At 39.3% G+C, this 21,578-nt stretch overlaps 1 protein-coding gene across 1 annotated transcript in view; it reads left to right on the plus strand.

Moving 5' to 3' along the window:
* Nucleotides 1-21,578, plus strand: part of Thnsl1 (threonine synthase like 1) — a 187,790-nt gene that overhangs the window by 13,473 nt on the left and 152,739 nt on the right. The window lies entirely within an intron of this gene.

The raw sequence follows: 21,578 nt of genomic DNA on the forward strand, positions 1-21,578 counted from the left end.
GCTTAGCACCTCACTTTTGCTGAGACTGGCTTTGAACTCCTGATCCTCCTGCCTCAGCCTCCTGAGCCTGGGATTACAGGTATGCGCCACTGCACCCGGCGTTTTCACTGTTTTAAACCTGATATTTTGTTAGGTTTATTCAGCTTATGTTAAACCCACCATATTTAATCAAAAGTCTAAAGAGCATTCAGTGGGGGTCTTCGAAACTTGAAATGGCCACAGTTTGCTATCTGAGGAGTTATGGGGGACACATTTCAGAACAGGACAAAGAGTAGGGATATGTTTTCTTTTTCCTTTAGTAAACTTAACTCATTGGCCCCTGGCAGTGAATGATACAGACAACAATCATTGACTCTAGCTTTTCCCACTTGCCTGAGGTCCTATCTGTTGCTGACTTCCCCATCCCTTTGTGTTAGTCAGCTTTTCAAATACCTGAGAAAAACAGCTCAGAGGAGGAAAGATTTATTATGACTCATGATCTCAGAGGTTTCAGTCTATGGTCAGCTGGTTTCTAGGCAGAAGCATCATGGAGGAAAGGTGTGGCAGAAGAAAGCTGCTCAGCGCCTGGGAGCCAAGAAGTAGAGAGAGACCGCCAGCATGGTGGCCCACACCTATAATCCCAGCTCAGGAGGCTGAGATAGGAGGATTATGAGTTCAAAGCCAGCCTCAGCAATGGCAAGGCGTTAAGCAATTCAATGAGATCCTGTCTCTAAATAAAATACAAAATAGGGCTGGGGATGTGGCTCAGTGATCTAGTGCCCCTGAGTTCAATCCCCAGTACCCCCCCCCCAAAAAAAAAAAAAAAAGTACAGAGAGAGAGTGTGAAAGAGAGGAAGGAGGGTAGGGGCCAAGAAATAGACCCCAAGGGCATGCTCCCATTTATCTACAGATCCCACCTCCCACAGTTCCCAGTAATTAATCCAATAGTGAGGTCATGATCCAATCACTTTCCCAAAGACTTACTTTGAATATGGCTGCACTTAGGAACAAATCTTCAACAAGTCTTTGGGGAAACACTACATATCCAAACTATAATGCCCTCCTTGTATGTTAATAATTAAAGTATCCATTGCCACAGATACATGGGCTGACCAGATACTATGGAGGTAGGAGTTGTTTTGAGTTCTAGCTTTGCAACTCTGACATGAGATTATAACCATGTTACTTCATCTTCAGGACACCAGACTCTGAATTTCTCCTTTTTATTTTTCTTGACAACTTCAGCAAAGGAAAGAATAAAATAAAATCTTGCCACCATAGTTTAGTTGTGTCTAAGATGATTCACTTGTCATTCTTTCTGTAGCACCCTTCAACTCTCCTAGAGTTGATAAGAACCCAGGATGGAGTAAAATTGCTTAGTTTTGAATTCTGGTTCCACCACATGTTAATCTTTATTATTATTGTTGTTGTTATTAGTTCTTTTCAGATATAACTTGTTAATCTTGAGACTTTGTGCAAGATAATCTCTATGCCTTAGCTTCCTAATCTGTGAAATGGGGATGCAATATAAATCAGCTCCCAGGGTACATAGTGAATATAAAATTAAAAATAATATGTTATTCATTTTCAGTAATGTATAAGTGCTTGCTATGATTATTACTGTGTTATTTCAAACGACAGGATGTCAGGAGTGTTACTTTTTGGTTTTCAAAAAGCCTATTAGAGGAAAAACAAAACAGAATTAGTCTGGAGTCACAGGTGTGAATCAAGTGTAAGATGTGGAGCTAATTTCTTAGCAATCAAGTCTCCGATGACATATAAAGGAGTCCTTTTTGAAGACCCACCATATCTACTTGCTATATGAGTTTTCAATATTTCCAAGGCAAAACTTAGAGTATGGCTAATAAAGCCGAACACTATACTCCATGTATGAATTGAATGGGTTCAGGAGATGCTTCACTTGCACATGCAACATCCCTGCATTTCCTCTTTCCTTCTCTTCAGGAAGTCCCCTTTCTTATCTGGTTCCTTTCCTATTAATAGATGCAATATGCTTGGAAGGACATAACTAGCTTTAGATTTGGCTGAGAAGCTGTGCAGTATTGAACCCTTGCCCAACACTGAGGAAAGGTAAGGAGTTCACAGAGGTTGGAGGAGGAACTGTACACAGGAGCCAGAGGTCAGCAAGCACTAGCAGACCTAGTTGACCTAACCTCGATTTCCCTCCCAAAGAAGGACCCATAGTGTTCTAGAAAGAGCCAGGATGCAGCATCTGTTGGATCTGTGCTCCAGTTTGATTCCTAATTCAGTTTCTTGCAGCTTTATAAACTTTGCTTTCTTCACCTGTAAAGCAAGTACCTCTCAGTGTTGTAGTGTAGAAATGAGTGAGTTAAAATTGTTTGGCAATTTAATTTTTTTTCTTTGTTCCTTTTCCCACTAAATATAATTACCAGTTCATAAATACATCTTCCATCTTCCCACAGCAAGATGGGATCTGGTCCAGGCAACACCAGAACGCACAGAGTTCTGCCGAGATTGTACCAAAAGGCATTCACTTTTTTTTTTTTTTTTTTGGTGGCTCTGGGGATTGAACCCAGTGCCTTGAGCATGCAAGGCAAGTACTCTACCAACTGAGCTATGTCCCTAGCCTACAAGATATTCACTTTTGAAGGATCTGCAGGGGTTAAGTTTTTCAGTTATCCTCAATTATCTCTGACAATGGCTTGTTATGCTCAGCAATTCAATCATGTGCATCTAATCAGTTTAACAGTATTTTTAAAGCCCTGGCCAGTATCCTGGGTAGTACAGAGGACATAAAGAAAGAAGAAAAGAGCTTATAATTTTGTGAAATAAGCCAGGAAAAAGTAGACAAATAATATGGAACTAAACCAAGTAGTGGACGGTGGATCGAAGTCTGGAGACATGTTGTCTCCAGAGGAAGAGAGACTGAGCTTTGGTGGCCTCGATCACCCACCTGTGCAGTAGAGCCTAGAGTTCAGTGGAGCTGTCTTCACCTCTTCCAGAGCTACCTGGGGTTTGGGGGCCACCTGCCAGCGTAGGATGGGGTCTAGGACCTTCTGGGAATATGTGCACATGCTGATTTGTCTCCCGGAGTCAGAATGCTTTCCTAGCTCAGAGTTGTTTCAGTACAGGGTTGTTTTCTCATCTTGAGGGAAAAAAAAAAAATTCAAAGGGAACATGTTAGTGAATACAGCAAGTTCTTTTCAGAACATATTTTGTGCCGGGCTCAACTGCCTACTGATTTTTAATTTTGCCAATTCGCTAGACGTAGGGCCTCAATTTTTATAGCATGATGTCTTCTCTAGACCACAGATTCTCTTTCTGCCTCCTCCCCTACCCAGTTTTGCTCAGAGAGGAGGGGAGACTTCTGTTTCAGGCATCAGTAAAATATTTGACACATCTATATTACTTCTCACTCATCTAACTTTCAACCTCCTGAAAATGCAACTAAAATCAGCTACTTAGTGCCGTTCAGTTAAGGCTAAGGTTATGGTTGGAAATAGTGATTGATTATCAGCAAATGCCTTTTTTTCCCATTTCCACTTGTGCAAGAAACAGAAGATAGGCTTTGCCATGCTGAATTCTACTTTCCTTTATTACTTCTACCCTTGTCCTGATTTGACCCACAGTAATACTATTTTTCCTTAATTTGACTGGACCATATCCCATACTGGAAATTTCCTAGTTTATGTTTTATGGATAAATAGAGGCAGATCTCTGTAGGAAAGCAATTAATTTTTTGGTTCTGGTTTCCCTCTTCGATTGTAGTATCTCTAGGACTATTGAAAGTCCACACCAATTTTTTCTTTCTTTCTTTTTCCTTTTCTTTCCTTTTCTCTTTTGGTGCCTCGTTGGTGTTTCACATGTGTTTGTAAATAAGGCTTTCCAGGGTTGGCTTTGTTTTCTCTTCCACTTTGGTTCCTTTCAGAGATGTCATCTTGGAAGTTGCTGCAAAGCCCTCTGTCTGAGCAAAGGTATTGACAGAAACCACCAGCAACCACTGAAGGCATTGCTGGCCCAGGGCTGCTGTGCCTGATGTTGGGGTGTGCTTGCCAATACCATGCTAAGATAAATAGTGGCATTCTGATGGGCCTGCCATTGGAGCTACTGCCCATGACATTGCCTCTACTGCTAATTCTGGGGTGCATTCTACCACTCCTAATAGGGCAGCCACCACCAGAGTGGGTGCTAGTTTGGGGGCTGCAAATGCTGATTCTACATGCTGCTTCCTGGAGTGACAGTTTCGTGATGTCCATGATGCCCTATGCAGAAATGGTCTAACAGAAGTAAGGACAAACCTTTCTGTTAACTTTAGGGTCAGGGCTGGGTTGTAGCTCAGAGGTAGAGTGCTTGCCTAGCACATGTAAGGCACTGGGTTGGATCCTCAGCACCACATAAAAATAAATAAATAAAGGTATTTAAAGAAAAAAAAACTTGGGTCAAAGTAGTGTTGCTTTATGCTCCCAAAATATCAGAGTTTTGCACTTTCCATTTTACTTGCCTTCTTCTCTTCCCCCAATGAGATTCTGATGCTTGTTTACTGAAGATGAACCAGTGGAAACGGCTATGTCCCACACCCCATGCTATTTGTGCTTATCACATTGAACATGATGTTGAGCCAAACTGTTGAGTAATTTCTCAGGGGAGAGACAGTCCCTCAAACCATCAATCCTCCGTCCAATCTCCAGCCATAAGCACAGTTTGTAAACCTATTTTTGTTGCAAAGAAGTCCGACAGTATGATTAATAAAGGATTCTCAAGGATATAAATAAATTTCACTAGGATAAAATTATGTGGAGAGTGACATGGATATAAATTCAAGGAGAGAGAAAAAAAAGGATGTATCATTTCCAAATATTAAACAACAGTGTTTCATATAGATTTTAGTGGATGAGAATGGGTATGAAATCATCTGGATAGTTAGTTTACATCAGACAAATATACAAATGATATGCAGTTTCATTTTCAAATATTAACATTTACAGTCCAGTGGAAATTACATCTTTGGCAACTATTTAAACTCATGTTGAAAAAAAATTTAATGTTATCCTTAAAACAGGTGAACAAGAGCTTAGTAGTTTTTCAAGATTCTTTTTTGGGTGAGTTGAGGGAAGCTGTGAAGAAAATGTTTAAGGACTTCCAACTTAGAGTGTTTTGCAAATGTACTCAGAATGACTAATTTCTATGAATTGTTTCCTGTGTTGTTTTTTCATATGAATTTGTTTCCTGTGTTGTTTGTTCATATGAATATTTTTATTTTATAAATTTGTTTAAGAGGCTGGGGTTGTGGCTCAGTGGTTGAGTGCTCGCCTGGCCCATTCGGGCCCTGGGTTCAATCCTCAGCACCACATAAAAATAAATGCATAAAATAAAGGTATTGTGTCCAACTACAACTAAAAAGTAAATATTAAAAATAAATAAATAAATAAAGTTGTTTAAAAACTAAATCTAAATACTGGTGACTACAAGTAGACTGTAGATTATCAGTTACTAGATCAAGGAGCACATCCTGCAGGGAACCACATCCACACTTCTATTTTAAAGCCTGATCTGTTCTCATTCTCTGTTGCCTCCTCCTCCTCCTTCTTCTGTTCTGTTTTTCAGTGTTCAAAAAAAAAAAGACAGAGAAGAAGAAAAACAGAAAAGTGGCAAGGAGGATGGGTAGGAAGGGAACATAATTAGCCTTCTATGTGGACTTATTTTTATTGTCACTCTGAGCTTCAAATATCAGTTGAGAGGGAAAAATTGAGAATAAAACTGGAAACTTGGTTATCAGGAGAACCCTTTCCTAGTTGGATGGATATAGATAGATAGATAGATAGATAGATAGATAGATAGATAGATAGATATCCCAGGGAAAAGTGGTTCACTGAAGACTAGATTTGTGCTATTCTTTGTTGGTTGCAAGAGTAACAGCTTGCTGAGGCTGGAGATGGAGAGAGAACAAGGAATTCCTTCAGCAAAGGAGTTGCAGAGAATTGAGGTCTTTAGTAACCATGGTTAAGGATAACATTCTTTTGCTAGGGCAGTCACACCCAGCAGAGGTCAATTTCTGCAGCAGCAGGGGCAACTGGGTAAAGGCCTTTTAGTGCCAGGACTATTGCATGGAAGTTGAACATAAACCCCACAAGGCTTCAGAGTGAAGAGAAAGCTGGGACTGAGTTTAGTTCATTTTCTCCTTTGCCCTGGCAATGAACACAGGGCCACATTTAACAGTGAAAACTGGAAATTTAGCCAATCAGGAAAACTTAACATGTATGTATTTGTATACTATTTAAGTAAAGGTTCTATACTTTACCTACTCCAAATTTATTGGCAAATTTTGATAAATTATTTGTTAGAGATATCCTGGTAAGTATATACACACCATTTTATATGTACATATACATATAGATACACTGATATGTTTGATGGCAAATATTTAGCTTATGACTTCTCATGCAAAATATTCTGTCAATGAACACTACAGTCCTAGGTGAAGCGCCAAATGGTTGGTTTGCTTTCTTCATACAACTAAACCTTCAAACACTATCACTTACCAACCAAAATTGTAGGCACTGTGCTGAAGAGGAAACAATCAATGTTTCCAGGACAACCCTTACTGAGCCGAGCCCCAGTAGTCACACCTAAAACACCCAGAGGTGGTAGCTGCAGTTGCTGAGTCCCAAAATTGATGTGTATGAGGTCACTGCCTGTCTTCCTGGACCACCATTTCTAGTTTGGGAGCAGGCTAGAAATGGCCTGGGACCTGTTCTGATGGTTTTTAAATATGTGTCCTCTGGTAGGTGGGCCAAGTTAAACCTAAAAGGACCACACAGTGTTCTGAGAGTCACTTTGCAGGTTAGGTTCATAGCTATTATGCTGTTAAATGACCAGGGTAGACACCCCCTCAATGTGGCATGGAGAGCCTTTGTCTTTTAGATTCTGCTGCCTTAGGGCAAAGCCACATCTGGCAATGTGGGCATGACTGTTCCCTCTGCTCAGGGGTCAGAAAGTTGTGAATGAAGATTTCTTGTAGAGATTGGAAATTGTTACCCCAAAGCCTCACCTCTGAATAGCCCAGAGGTATGTGCATCAAAGGGGGCCTCTATTTGCTTGTTTTTCTTGGCCAAGTGGAAAGAGGAATGTTGGAGAGCAAAGGACATTCCCAGAGAACGGCAGGGCCCTTGTTGGTATGTTGTTCCCAATTCCTTTCTGAGTGAATTCTGAGGCTGATAAACTGGCTCCGGCACAACTGTTCACAGCTGCATGTAGGATGTTGCAGGGGACACAATGGCTGCTGTGTGTGCTAGAGTACAAACAGTCCCACACAGGACCAAGCCTGGGAAACAATGGGATCACAAATAACCTTCAATACAATACATTCATTTCCTGTAATAACATTGGGCTAGAGGAGGCCCAGCCGGCCAGTTCTACCTGACCAAGAGACACTCCCCCACCCAACACTGGATGTCATCATTTTAGAAGCTCACTGTTCATTAAGAATAAAAGATGCATTGAAAGAAGGGAGATAGCAAGCAACTGGTTCTTTTAATTTTTTTTCTGCAGAGCAAGATATAATTAAAAGTATATATTTGTATGCCCAGATAAAACAGTGTGGTAAAAATACTGGAGAAATGTTAGAAGCTGTTTCAATTTTAAGTCCTTCCGACACTAAATGCTCATGATTCACCATTCCTGCTAAAAATATTGGCACGAGGCACACCGGGCTCCTCTGCTTCTCAGCAGCCGCTGGCTGTTATGTGAGCTCACCTCTCTGCCCTGCCTGAGCTTCCCTCCTCACAGGGGAAGGAGCCCTACTGGGAATTGATTTAAGAATCTCCCTAATAATAATGCTAATGAGAAGAGGTAACACCTACTGAGCTCTTTTTAGGTAACTGGCCCAGGGTTGGTTTTTTTTTTTTTTTTTTCTTTTTTGTGCTGGGGATGGAACCCAAGGCTGTGTCCATGCTAGGTAAATGCCCTCTCACTGAGCCACAAATCCAATCACAGCCCAGTTCTAATTGCTGGAATTTTCACAAGAGCTCTTTGATGTGTGTTCCATTAACAACTCCAGGTGAGAAAGGAGCTTAAGCAATTTACCCAAGTTCACACCTAGTGAGCCTTGTCAAATAGGTACCTAGGGCCCCCCATGAAGGCTCTTTGCTGAGGGGCATTCCACCAGACCAGGTGGCTGCCTCACCCGTTGTCTGTGACAAAATGACACAAACAGCTCTCCCTTGAGACAGGCCATTGAGAAGGCTCCCAGGGGAGCAAGCTTTTGGGGGAAGAAGGGAACCTGGTGTTCTTTTATGTCTGAGAAAGGAACACATCTGGAGTTGATATCCCAATAACAAGGCTGCTCACCTTCAGGGATAGCTATAAAATGTAGCAGGGGATCTTTCGGTATCTGCTCAGAAAGCCATCCAGGTGCTGTCACTGGTGCCAGCCAGGTCACCTCCTAATACTTAATGTGCCTCAAGAATGTTCCAGATGTTGGGAGAGTCTCAGAGGGGTTCAATAGTGGCACTGGGAAGGGAGAGGGCAGGCTGGAGGGATCAGCATAGAAACAGAAACACTGTCTATGCATTGTACTTTGGAACTAAAAGAACCTTTAGAAGTCATTCAGCCATTTCCTCATTTTGTAATTTAGAGGCTGAGGGGCAAGAGGCCAACTGCCCTAGCTAATACCACTCAGGTGGCTGGATACAGGGCCAGGATTAAAATTGAGGTCTGCTCCCTGCACCTGTGTGAAAGAATAAACGCAGTTAGTACATGGATTACGTGCTTAACTGAAAACTGAAGGCTGTCCCCAATAATATCTTGGCAGGGATGTGACAGAAAAGAAATGGAAAATACAATTCCTCCCATTCTAAGGTTTGTACCTTCTCTTGGGGACACACACCATACAGAAATGTAACTGCTGGTGGATATAAGTAGACCCTTACCTCATGACTCCGGTGTGTGTGTCAGAACAGAAGAACTTTAGTGATAATCTGGTCAGGATGGTGGTAACCCAGAAGGAGACAGATAAGAGGGATGTGAATTGGAAGAAAGAAAGTAAAAAGCATTCAATGTGGAAAGACCATTTGTGCCAAAGGGTAAAGCAGAAATGGGTGAGAGCTTTGCTCAGAGGCAGTGAACAGGTTTGTTTGGCTGGTCTGGTGACCGTGTATCAACAAGTCATGAGAAATGACCTCATGAAGAGAAACCAGATTTTAAAACATTCCTGTCATAACTTGAGGCAGCTAGCTGTCTGACATTTGAGACACAAAAGAATCTGCCCTGGTTTGATAGCTAAGGGACTAAACCAGAAGAAAGAAATTACCTGCACAGTTTCCCAGCAGGTCACATTAGCAACTATCAGCAATTGTAATGCTGTTAACTGAGCTACATAAATCATTGCAGAATGGCGATGGAGTTCTCATAGTCCAGGTGTGATGCTGGCTCCAGGGATATGATGGACACACCCTGGGCATAAATATATATTTTTTAACAGGTGTATTTTGTCATAACAATTCCAATAGAAAATCATCCCCTTTTAATGTCATTGAAAATTAAGGAGGTCCAGCAATCCTTGGAGGCTGTAAATAATCCATAGATACTTCATGGATGTTTAAAAGAGTTAATACAACTGAGCACTTGTAATCCCAAGGAGGCTGAGGTAGGAGGATCAAAAGTTCAAAGCCAGCCTCAGCAACTTAGAGAGGCCCTAAACAACTTAGTGAGATCCTGTTTCAAAATAAAAAAATAAAAAAGTCTGGGGATGTGGCTCAATGGTTAAGTGCCCCAGGGTTTAATCCCTGGTTACCCTCCACCCCACAAAAGAGTGAATACAGTTTCAGGGCTTATTCTCCCTGTCACTGACTCAAGCAGAGAAGCAGGCATCTGTTTATTAATACTCTTTCTGCTCTGATGGCTAGGAGGCCATGCAGCGTTTTTGTCTGTTTTGCCCTTAATTAGATGTTGTTTTAATCAGCTTTCCGTCTCAATGACAAAATACCCGAGAAAATCAGCTTACAAGGAGGCAAAGTTTATTTTGGCTCATGGTTTCAGAGGTTTCAATCTATGGTTGCTGTGCCTTATTGATTTTGAGTCTGTGGCAGCAGCTATAGTACCTCATGGTGTGGTGGTTGAGGCTGCTCACCTCATAGTAGCCAAAAAGCAAATGGTGGAAGGGGAGAAAGAGGGGAAGGAAAAAGGAGCCCTGTATCCAAAGGGCACAGCCCCAATGATCTAACTTCCTCCCACTAAGCCCCGCCTCTTAAAGATCCCACCACCTCCAAATAGCAAGGCACAGACAGGCTGGCAACCAAGCCTTTAGCATCTGGGCCTTTGGAGATATTAAGACCCAAACCATAACAGGTGTGTTCTCTCCCTGCAGAGAGGCAATGATATTGTATGATTACAGGAATATTCTCATGGTGGACGCTCTGGCTACCACTCTGTAGAGCACATTAGGGGGCAAACCTCAGTCAGAAGCAGAAGTCACAGCCAAAGGCTCCAGAAGCAGAGGGACTTGAGAACCCCTCTGAGGAAAGCCCCAGTTGTTCTTTTTTTATTTGCTCATTCTCCTTTGATCAGTCTGCAGGCAGGGTTTCCTTCAAGCTCTAAACTAGAACAGATCTAAGGTACCTGAAAAAGGACTTGAACAAAGAAAAGCTTTGCATTTTAATAAGAAAGATATCTGGTCTTTGTTGAAAGACCCAAAGAGCAGGACTGACTCCTGCTGAGAGGGAACTGGGGATTCTGGGAAAAGAGTGTATTTGCATTAAAGTAGGCCAGACTATCACGTAGTTGATTCAAAATAAACCAATTCAGTTAAATAAACATGTGTTGGGTACTTAGCATGTGTTGAAAACATTTATAACATCTTTGGAGAACCTTAATATTTTTCTTTTTCCAAAATGCATTTGTTACATTGGATACCTGAAGTTTAGAAATTAATATATTTTATATATTTTGAAACTGATTTTTTTAGTGCTTTTTTTTTTCTTTATTGCTGTCCCTTAGTTTTTCATTAACCTTGTTTTCTTCCAATGTCATCTTGGCTATCTTATGGGAAGCCAAGGAATGGCTTGTACTGGGGATATAATAGGTGGCCTGCCAGCAGCAAGAATACAACCCAGGGAAGATTCAACCTTCTGTCAGCAGGAGACTATTGGAGGCAGTGGAGCTTCTAAACCATCTCATCTGCCTCTTTCCTCCTCTGCTCAATCCTGGTGACAGTTTTGCAGATTTACAGTTTGGGCTGTGTTAATTGGGAAGCTCACAGTCCTGTAGAATTTGGTATGCACAGTTTTTGGGTCCTGAAAGGATCATGGCAAGAATGGAGGAAGAAGGAAAAAACAAGAACTTTTTGGAATAGTGGCTTCTCCTCCAAAGGAAGAAAGTATTGTGAGGGTGATTGAATTAATCCCAGTTTAAGAGAACCGAAGACCAAGGAGGACGTAGGCCATCTAGCCTGGGATACCTTACTTCTAAATTTCTGTACCAAGAACTGTTCAACTCAAGCATCAGTCTAGGAGAGACCTAGTCCCTGTGTTACATGAGCATTTCTGATCAGGCTGAAGACCAGAATCAGAAGTGTCTGGAAAATGGAAAGAGCATGCAAGGAGAGTCAGAGGAAAGTGTGTGCTAGTCAGGAAGTAAAGAGTCAATTTTGACTTTGGCGAGTTATTTAACTTTCCTAAGCCTCAGTTTACTCACCTGAAAAATGGGGGAAATACAGAGTAGGCTCTGGAGGCAGACAAGTGAAAATTTTCCTCATTTTCTAGCAGTTTGACCTGGAGAAATGGCTTTCAATCTTTCAAAGTTTATTTCCTCTTGTATAAAATGAGACAGGGTGATTATTATCTACCTTGAAGAGTTATAAGAATTAAATAGCACATGTTAAGTGTCTAAGACAGTATTTAGACATGGCATTCAGTAGATATCAGCAATGTATGGTAATAGAAAGGATTTGAAGATTAGATAAATGCATTTAAAACACCATACGGTGTGCCACACAGAGGGCAGTTAATAAGAATTGGATCTCATATGACTTGGAGCAACCCAATAAATATTTGTTGAACAAATGCCCAAAGGAGGAAGTATTCTTATACTCCAAGTATATTAGCTTCCTGTTTGCTATAACATGTTACTGCACATTTAGTGACTAAAACAACTCAGATTTATTGTTTTATGGTTTTGGAGATCAGAAGTCCAAAATAACTTTCATTACACTGAAGTCAAGGTGCCAGGAAAGCTGGTTGTTTTTTTTTTTAGAGGCTCCCACGGAGAATGTTTCCTTTCATTTTCTGGATTCTAAAGACTTTTTGCATTTCTTGTTTCATGTCCTCTTCCTCCAGCTTCAAAGCCAGGAGTGCAAGATTTCCAAATTTCTCCATGATTCAGATTCGTCTTACCCCTTCTCCTCTGATTCTTATTCTCCTACCTCCTATTTATAATGACCATTGGGATTATATTACATTGAACCCATCTGGATAATCCAGGATAATCACCATCCCAATATCCTTAACTTAATTATACCTGCAAAGTCCCTTCTTCCTGGGATGGTGACATATGCACCAATTTGAGGAAGCAGGGTGTGGCCATCCTTGGGGTCATTATTCTGCTGACCACAGAAGGAAAGAATGAAAGGCAGGCTACACATGCATTTCCTTCCAGAGCTTCTGTTCACCATGTGACCTTGCCCGGTGTGTCTCACAATGAACAACTCTGTCCTGGACCTTATATAAATTCCAAAGGCATTTGATTTCTCAATGGGTCTTTCCAAATTCTAGCAGGTTAATAGTCTTGCCTCAGAGAAAAGGGTAGTTTACAATGAAGGTAAACGTCTCAAGCTATCTCTTGGGCTCTGCTTTGTCTTGAGTTAATTATGAGCATCTTGAGATTCACTCTCACCAATAGCTTACCTAGTATTTATTACTTAATTACACATCATAACTACAAGGTGAGGAGGCCCATTTGTCTCTCCTGGGTTTCCAGATGACTAGAGCAAGGGCTAGAAAAGATCAGAATTAGAGCTCAGAATTAGAAGCTCAGTGTTGCAGAAGTCAGAATGGCTTGAATTATAATATTACTATTTCACTTCTTTGCCTCCAACTGGAAAAGAAGGGTAGAGCCTGTTGGGTCTTAATTGTTGGCGTTGTAGCATGGAGTTACAGTGAGATTAGAATTCTCTTTGTTTCCCTATACATTGGCATACTTTCTTATTTGCATCTAACTTTAAGGTTGCTATAAAAAAAGTGTTTTTGAACTTGTGACTGAACTAGCAGGGGCATAGGAACTCTTTAATGGATTCTTTCCTGGTGTGGAAGTGATTTACCAAGACATTCTGGCTTTCTGATTAAAAACTGGAACTTTTTTTTTTTTAATGTTTATTTTTTAGTTTTCGGCAGACACAACATCTTTGTTTGTATGTGGTGCTGAGGATCGAACCCGGGCCGCACGCACGCCAGGCGAGCGCGCTACCGCTTGAGCCACATCCCCAGCTCCCCAAAAAAACTGGAACTTCTTAAAAAAATTTTAAGACTGTGATCAGTACAAAGATGGTTGCCCAAACAATTTATACTTTAAAACAAAACTACAAAAGCCCCACATCTGTTCAACTTAAACAGCTCCACAACTATTTTAACTATAGTTTGGATAAGGGTAACTTAAAAAACTAAGATTTTATACCCTTATAACAAAATCATGGTTCAGACAAATATTACTTGGTGTGTCAGTAAGCTTTCCATTCCTATAATAAAATACCTGAAACTAGTCAGCTTATAAAGAGAAAAGTTTTATTTGGGCTCACAACTTTGAAGGTTTCAGTCCATGATCAGTTGGCCCCATTGTTTTTTAGACCTGTGGCAAGGCAGCATGTCATGGTAGGCAGCACTTGGTAGGGTAAGTTGCTTACCTCATGATAGCTGGAGAGTGAAGAGAGAGAGATAATAGGAATGACCTCGAAGGAATCGTGGGACTCTGTTCTCTTGTCCCTCTTTCTCTTTACTTTGCAGCTGTCATGACCTAAAACTTATCACTAGGCCTCACCTCTTAAAGGTTTCTACAACTTTCCATTAGTACTAAACTGGGAACCAAACTTTTAACATATGGGCCTTAGAGGGATATTTCAGATCCAAACTGTACATGGCCATAGAAATATTTAGTAATTATTTAAAAGCTGTTATGAAAAGCAAGGACTGAGATGAAGAATATTTAGAGACGAGTGACAGGAAAAATGTCAGCATTAAGTATTTACATATGGCCATGTGTAAATGTATGTATAAAACTGTGTTGATTAATGTTAAGTGATAACAAATACATATATTCTCATGAATTCTCACACTAACCTAGGAGGTGGATATTATCTCTATTTAACTGAAGTGCAGAAAAGGTAAGTCACATGTTAGTTAATGACAAAAATCTGGACTCAAACACAGGCCTCCTATTTCCAAAACTTGCGCCCTTAATCTCCTGCTTCATATACTGGCATATACTGTGAAAAGTGGAAGAAATAATTTAGTTCAGCTCCTTCATTTTAAGTAGGAGCTCCAAGAGAGGCAAAATGATGTACTGATAACATAGACAGAATAAAGTTGGGTGAGGGCTGGGGTTGTAGCTTAGTGGTGGAGAGCTTGCCTACATGTGTGTAAGGCACTGGGCCCAATTCTCAGCACTACATGTAAATAAATAAATAAATAAATAAATAAATGTCTATTGATAAGTTTATACACACACACATATACACACATATATATGTATACACACACACACACACACACACATATATATATATATATATATATATATATAGAGAGAGAGAGAGAGAGAGCGAGCGAGAGAGAGAACATGCTTGGATGAAACAGTAGAGAGTGATTTCTAGTAAATTTGCTGCCATTAGTTTCTAAGGAACATGAAGGAGATTTTTTTCTTTGTTAGCTTTTATACTTGAGGAAGTAAATGTGTGACTAAAGTATCTCTGAGGTTGCTAAGGCTCGGAAGACTATGCCTTTGGTTGAGCAGGACAGACCTGAGCAAGGTAGCCTGGCTATTACTTTGGAACTGAAGGAATGACCTCCTCCCTATTAGGCACAACAGTCAAGCTCTGGCTGGAGTAACAGTGGAGGTGAAGACAGGACAGAAAGCCAGGAGCAGCCTGGGGATGCTAAAAAGCTGTGGATGGAGCCTGTAGCAATGGGGTGATCTCAGGTCCAAATGTCCAGAGAGCAGACAAAAATCTTCATGGGCCAAAGCTCAGTACACCACAATCAGCTGAGCAGTTGGGACTTCCTTTAGCTCCCGAAGCACCAGCACCCAGCAGGCCAATCAGGCAGCCCAGCATGTTGCTCTGTTGTAGCTTGTCTTGGGACCTGTATGTGAGAGTCCTGGACCAAAATTGGTGACAGGTGAGGCTAGCACATTCCTTGTGAGCAATCTTATATAGCATGTCCCTATTTAGTTTGGGAAATATCATACTTGCAAGATTGCTGGTTTGTTTTATAAATGAAGCAAAAGTCTGTTATTTTTTTTTTAAATATGCCTTTTTATACATCTAGTATTGAGTTGGTGGTCAAGATCAGTGTTAACTTAAATATAATAATTCTTGGGATGCTTCAATGATTTTTAAAGGGCCAATATTTAGAATATTAAAGGGCAATATTAATGAGACATGTTTATAAAGGGCCAATGCCTGGTATCTATTAAAGAATAAATATTTGTCAAATGAATGAATGAATCTGAAATGACACAGTGAGAGGGTCTATACCTTTTGGAAGTCTAGTAATTCCATAAAACTCCTTTATTTGAACTTTGGGAGGCCTACATAAACCCAAAGAAATTAGGAACTAGTAGTGAAATACTTAGTATATGCTATTTGGGAAGTGAAGAAACCATCCATCCCCATCCTTTCAAAAATGAAACTTAGGTGCTGGGGTGCAGTGGCAGAGCACATGGGGAAGCATGCCAAGGCCCTGGGTTCTATCCCGGCCCCCTGCTACCCCCTCCCCTCCCAGGAAAAAGGAAAGGAAAGGAAAGGAAGAAAGGAAGAAAGAGTTTTTAGGAAAAAGATATGAGGAGAGTGAGGGTAGGAACTTTTGATGAAGGGAATTTTCAGTCCCTTGCTCTTGTCTTCTCACAGACTCCAGCGCAGAGAAGGGTCTATTCAGCTGCCCAAAGCCTATGTGTACCAGCAGGAGATTAGGAAATGAGTGAAATGCCAAATTCTCAAATGTTGTGTGTGGGAGCATCCCAAACAGGATTTTCAGTCATTTGGACTCTGTCCTAAACACCCACACAACAGAAATGGACCTCAGTGCAAGAGACAAGAGCAGACCATTTGAAGATACCACATACCCAGTCCCCTACTTCTTTCCAAAGTCCTCTTCTCTTTACCTAAAAATGAATCTTCCATCCCATTTGATAAGAAACACTTCTGTAGGTGAGTGTGCGTATGAACCAATTGCAATTTTCAGTAGATTTTTTTTAATATAGTGCTTAATTGCCTTCAAATTTCATTTCTAAAAACCTTTGTCTGAAATCTGGGAATTTCTAAAATCCAATCAGATTTGGACAGGGTGAATGATTTAATGTCTCTGGTGCTTAGCAAAGCAAAAGAAAAAAAAAAAATAAGCCATAGGTTATTTTTAGGACATTCTGAGACAACAACAGGTTTTCATTCCTTCTTCAACATAAAAGGGAAATTTTACTATTTATTTATTTATTTATTATTTCTTTCATTTTTTGGTACTAGGGATTGAACCCAGGGCCACTCAACCACTGAGCCACATCCCCAACCTTTTTTATATTTTTATTTAGAAACAGGGTTTCACTAAGTTGCTTAGGGCCTGGTTAAGTTGCTGAGGCTGGCTTAGAACTCGAGATCCTCCTGCCTCAGCCTCCTAAGCCACTATAGGCATGTTTCACAGCCCCCAGTTCATAATGAGAAATTTTAAAGTAAAATAAACTTTAGAAACAGAAAAAACTTTTCTGGGGAAATATTTATTTAGAATTACGGTAATTAACATGTAACAAAATTCACCATTTTAACCATTTTTAAGTGTACCTGCTGTTCATGTGTGTTAGGTATTCACATTGTTGAAAGACAGATCTCTAGAACATTTTCATCTGGCAAAACTGAAGTTCCAAACCCATTACAACATCTCCCCATTCCCTGCTTCCCTCCAGCCCATGACAAAAACCATTCCACTTTCTGTTTTTCTGAGTTTACGTACTCTAGATACCTCATGTAAGAGGAATCATATAATATTTGTCCATTTGTGACAGGCTTATTTCTCTTAGCATGGTGTCTTCAGGGTTATTCATGTTCATTTATGTGACAGGAATTCCTTCCTTTTTAAAGGCTGAATAATATTTTGTATTCTGTATGCCACATTTTGTTTATTCACTTATCCCTCAATGGACAATTGAGTCATTTCCCCCTCTCGGCTACTGTGAATAGTTGCTCCTCTTAACAAAGAAATACAAGGGAATAGTAATTTCTTACAAATAGTAGTTTCTTTTTTCCCCACATTTTTTATTGGTGCATTAGAATTGTACACAATTATGGGATCTGTTGTCACACATCTGTACATGCACACAATACAGGAATATAATTTGGCCAATATCACTTCCCAGCACTTCTCCCCTCCCTCCCTGCCTCTCACCCCTGGTTCCCTTTCCCCTACTGATCTCCCTTTGACTTGCATGAGATCGACACCCAACTTTCTTTTCCTCTTTCCTCTCTAGCTTCCACATATGAGAGAAAACATACACTTGACCTTCTGAGTTTGACTTATTGAGCTTAATATGTTGGTCTCTAGTTCCATTCATTTTCCTGCAAATGACATATTTTCATTTTTCTTTATGGTTGAATAAAACTCCATTGCTCACATGTGCCATGTTTTCTTTATCCATGCATCTATTGATGAACATCTAGGCTGGTACTATAGGTTGGCTATTGTGAATGGTGCTACTATAAACATGTGTATGCATATATTACTGGAGTATGATGACTTTAATTCTTTAGGAGAAATACTGAGGAATGGTATACGTGGGTCATATGGTGGTTCCATGCCTAGTCTGTTGAGGAACCTACATACTGATTTCTGTAGTGGTTTTACAAATATACCATCTCACCAACAGTGTAAAAGTGTTCCTTTTTCTCCACATCCTCTCCAGCATTTATTATTATTTGTATTCTTGATAACTGCCATTCTAACTGGTGTGAGATGAAATCTCAGTGTAGTTTCGATTTGCATTTCCCTAATTACTAACGATGTTGAATATTTTTTAATATAATTGTTGGCCACAAATAGTAATTTCTTAAACTGGGATACTGTGTTGCCCAGATAAGACCTAGGTATTTAATGTCTCACTTAGGGATGGATATGAGGGAGGACAGACACTGGTAACGCTTTGAAAAATTACCAGTGCTTGAAACTATGCCGAGACCTCAAAGAATTTTTGCTGGAAGCATCTCAAGCGTATGGACTAGTTTCCCTTCAAAACAAGATGAATTATTTTAAACCCAAACTGCTTTCCTTTTGGACTTGTCAAAACAATTTAGTCTTTAATGAAACATGATGGAAAAAAAGATTGAATGAGGATGTAGAAATATTACATTTATTAAAACACTTTAGACCACTGGATATTAAGTGACCCATACACTTTGTAGGAGGCTAAAATACTCCCAGGTAGAGATAAGCATAAAACATCTTTTGTTGAATACCTTATTTATAATCAGTATTAATGATTGATGATCATCCTGTATGGGATGTGAACACTTTTTTGCTAAAATGAATTTTCATCATTTTAAGTATCAAGGACCAATTATTTGTCTCTTTGTTAGCTCAGTCTGATCACAGTGTATTTGTTATTTCCTAAAGTATTTTTTTTTCCCCAGCAAAAGGGAAATGCAGACACATGGAGAATACTTGAGCTACTTTTCTACCTGAAGAAACAACAGTGGGATATTTTTAAAAGATCTCTAAGAGTATGTAATTCCCCTTTTTGGATAGCAGGCTTACTTCCCTACTTCCAAATCAAAGCATAGTAAGACACAAAAGCAAGAACATTAGAATTTCAAGGGACACGTTTTGAGACCATACAGTAGTGCACATATCATGTGCAATTTATCTCTGTTTGAAAGACTCTGAGTCAGAAAGGATGTGAAAAAACATCTAGGTAGGAAAAAAAAAACAGTTGATAGAATCTAGAGATACATTTTGCAAAATCCGATCATTATCTTCTTTTTAGTGATTATCAAAGAGACCACAAAAATTTCATGATGTAAGTTCCTCTAAAAGAAATATCTTGCACGTAAAGTATGTAACACTGATATTTTTGTTTCTTCTAACTCCTTCCCAATTATTTCTAGTTTTCGTTTTTCAAGGTCGGACCAACTCAGAATAAATTAATAGAAGAGATTTAGGAATCAATCATTGCAAAAGTTTACAGTATTTGACCAAGTCCTTGCATGTGTTAATCTTTAGGGAAAATTTAAGTTGCCAATGTTAGACTACATGAAAAGAGCAACAACTCAGAGAAAAATGAAAGCTTGCCAATTGCAGAAACATGTTGTCCCGAAAAAATCACTGATTGTAAAGAATACCATCTCTCCTTATATAAGCTTCCAGATGTTGTTGAACCAAATTTTTAAAAGAAAAAAGAAAAAGCTTATGAGTCATAGGGTGCAACTACAGTTGAGCAAAGTTTAGCAGCTCTGTTAATTAAAGCATAAAGCACTTTGTGGTATGTGTGATAAACAATGTTATTAAATGGGGAAATGTAGATTTTTGCAAACAACAGAATTCAAGTATTCAGAATGCTATTTAAGCCATAGACTTGAAGATATTGAAACTAGATGCTATGTAATTGAATAGTGATTACATATACAGTATGCAATAAAAACCAGAACTACGTTAGGGACAATAAATCTAAAATGTCTTGAGAGACATTTTGTTTTTGATAATCCGAAGGATAACTCTATCAATATATATGTACAAAGAGAAGTTCATCAGCATATATATTTTAAATACCAGGAAAAATCGCCTTTGACCCTTGCTCACGAAAGTTTTACTAGCTTAACATAATTGAAAGGACATGAAAGTGAAACCATGACTTCTGTCCTTGCGCTCCTTCTCTGAACCCCAAGGCACATTTTAGAGGAATTTTTTTTTTTTTCAGCGCTGAGGATGAAAGCCAGGAAGGGCCCTGCACATGCCAGACAAGTGCTCTACTACTGAGCTATACCCCAGACCCCTATTATTATTATTAGTAATAGTACCAGGATTGAATCCAGGGGTGCTTAATCACCGAGCCACATCCCCAGCCCTTTGTATTTTTTTAAATTTTGAAATAGAGTCTCACTAAGTTGCTCAGGGCCTCCCAAAGTTGCTGGGCTGGCTTTGAACTTGTGATCCTCCTGCTTTAGTGTCTGACCAGAGAATTGAGAAAAATATCCTGTTTATAGTGAAATAAATCCAAGTTTGGCTTCCCCTTTCGAGGGAGATCAGGAACGTTGGAATTGATTCTCAAGAATGAAGGTACAGGGACTGGGGCTGTAGCTCAGTGGTAGAATGTTTGCCTTACAACGGGTGAGGCACCGGGTTCAGTCCTCAGCACCACATAAAAATAAATAAATAAAGACATTATGTCTATCTATAACTAAAATACAATTAAAAAAAAAAAAGAATGGAGGTGAGGCCCTATTCCTCCTAGCATTTCAACTGAACCCCAATTGCCTAAATCTCTACCTTAGCCTTAGATCTCCTGTCAAGTTCCTTTATTCTTTTTTTTTAGGGCCCACATTTTACTTTCTTCTTTGCAATTTTCTGCTCTCTCTTATCCTCTGCATTTTAAAATTTGTTATTCCTGGAACTAATGCTGGTACTCTAGAAAGTCAAATTAGGTCAACAGAACAAAATAACTTTATTAGCTCCATTTCAATCAACAAACATTTAGAGATATCATTTATCAGGTTGATGACAGTCTTTTCCTAATTTACTGAAAGATTTAATCAGGTATTGATGTTAATTTTGGCAAAGTTATTTTTTATATCTGTTTAAATGATCATAAGGTTTTCCTTTTTTAGCTTATTAATGATGGATTATATTGATTTTTGAATGTTAAATCAATCTTATAATCTTAGGATAAATCCTACTTGGATCATGATGCTATTCTTTTTATACATTATTGATTGAACTTACTGATGCTTTGTTGAGAAAATTTTGCATCTATGTTCATGAGGAATTTTCATCTATAATTTGCTTTCCTTATAATATTTTGTCTGGTTTTTATTTTGTCAAGATAATATTGACCTCATAGAATGAAGAGCATTCCTTCCTTGAAAATTTTTCCAGAAGAGTTTGTGTATAATTGATATTATTTTCTCTTTAATGCTTGGTAGAATTTATCAGAAAAATTCTCTAGACATAAAGGTTTTCTCTAGAATTAAATTAAAATTTCTTTAATACCTACTGAGCTGTTTGGGGTTTTATGTTTCTTTTTGATTGTGCTTTGGGAGTTTAAGCCTTTCAAGATAAGTCTATTTCATCTAAGTTATCAAATTTATAGGCATAAAATTGTTAATCATATTCTTATTATCCAATTAGTATCTGTATAACCTGTAGTAATGCCAACTCTCTCAT

Source organism: Marmota monax, unplaced genomic scaffold, assembly GCF_021218885.2.
Source record: "Marmota monax isolate L192 unplaced genomic scaffold, Marmota_monax_Labrador192_F-V1.1 WCK01_AAM20220418_F8-fsc00072, whole genome shotgun sequence".
Taxonomy (NCBI): domain Eukaryota; kingdom Metazoa; phylum Chordata; class Mammalia; order Rodentia; family Sciuridae; genus Marmota; species Marmota monax.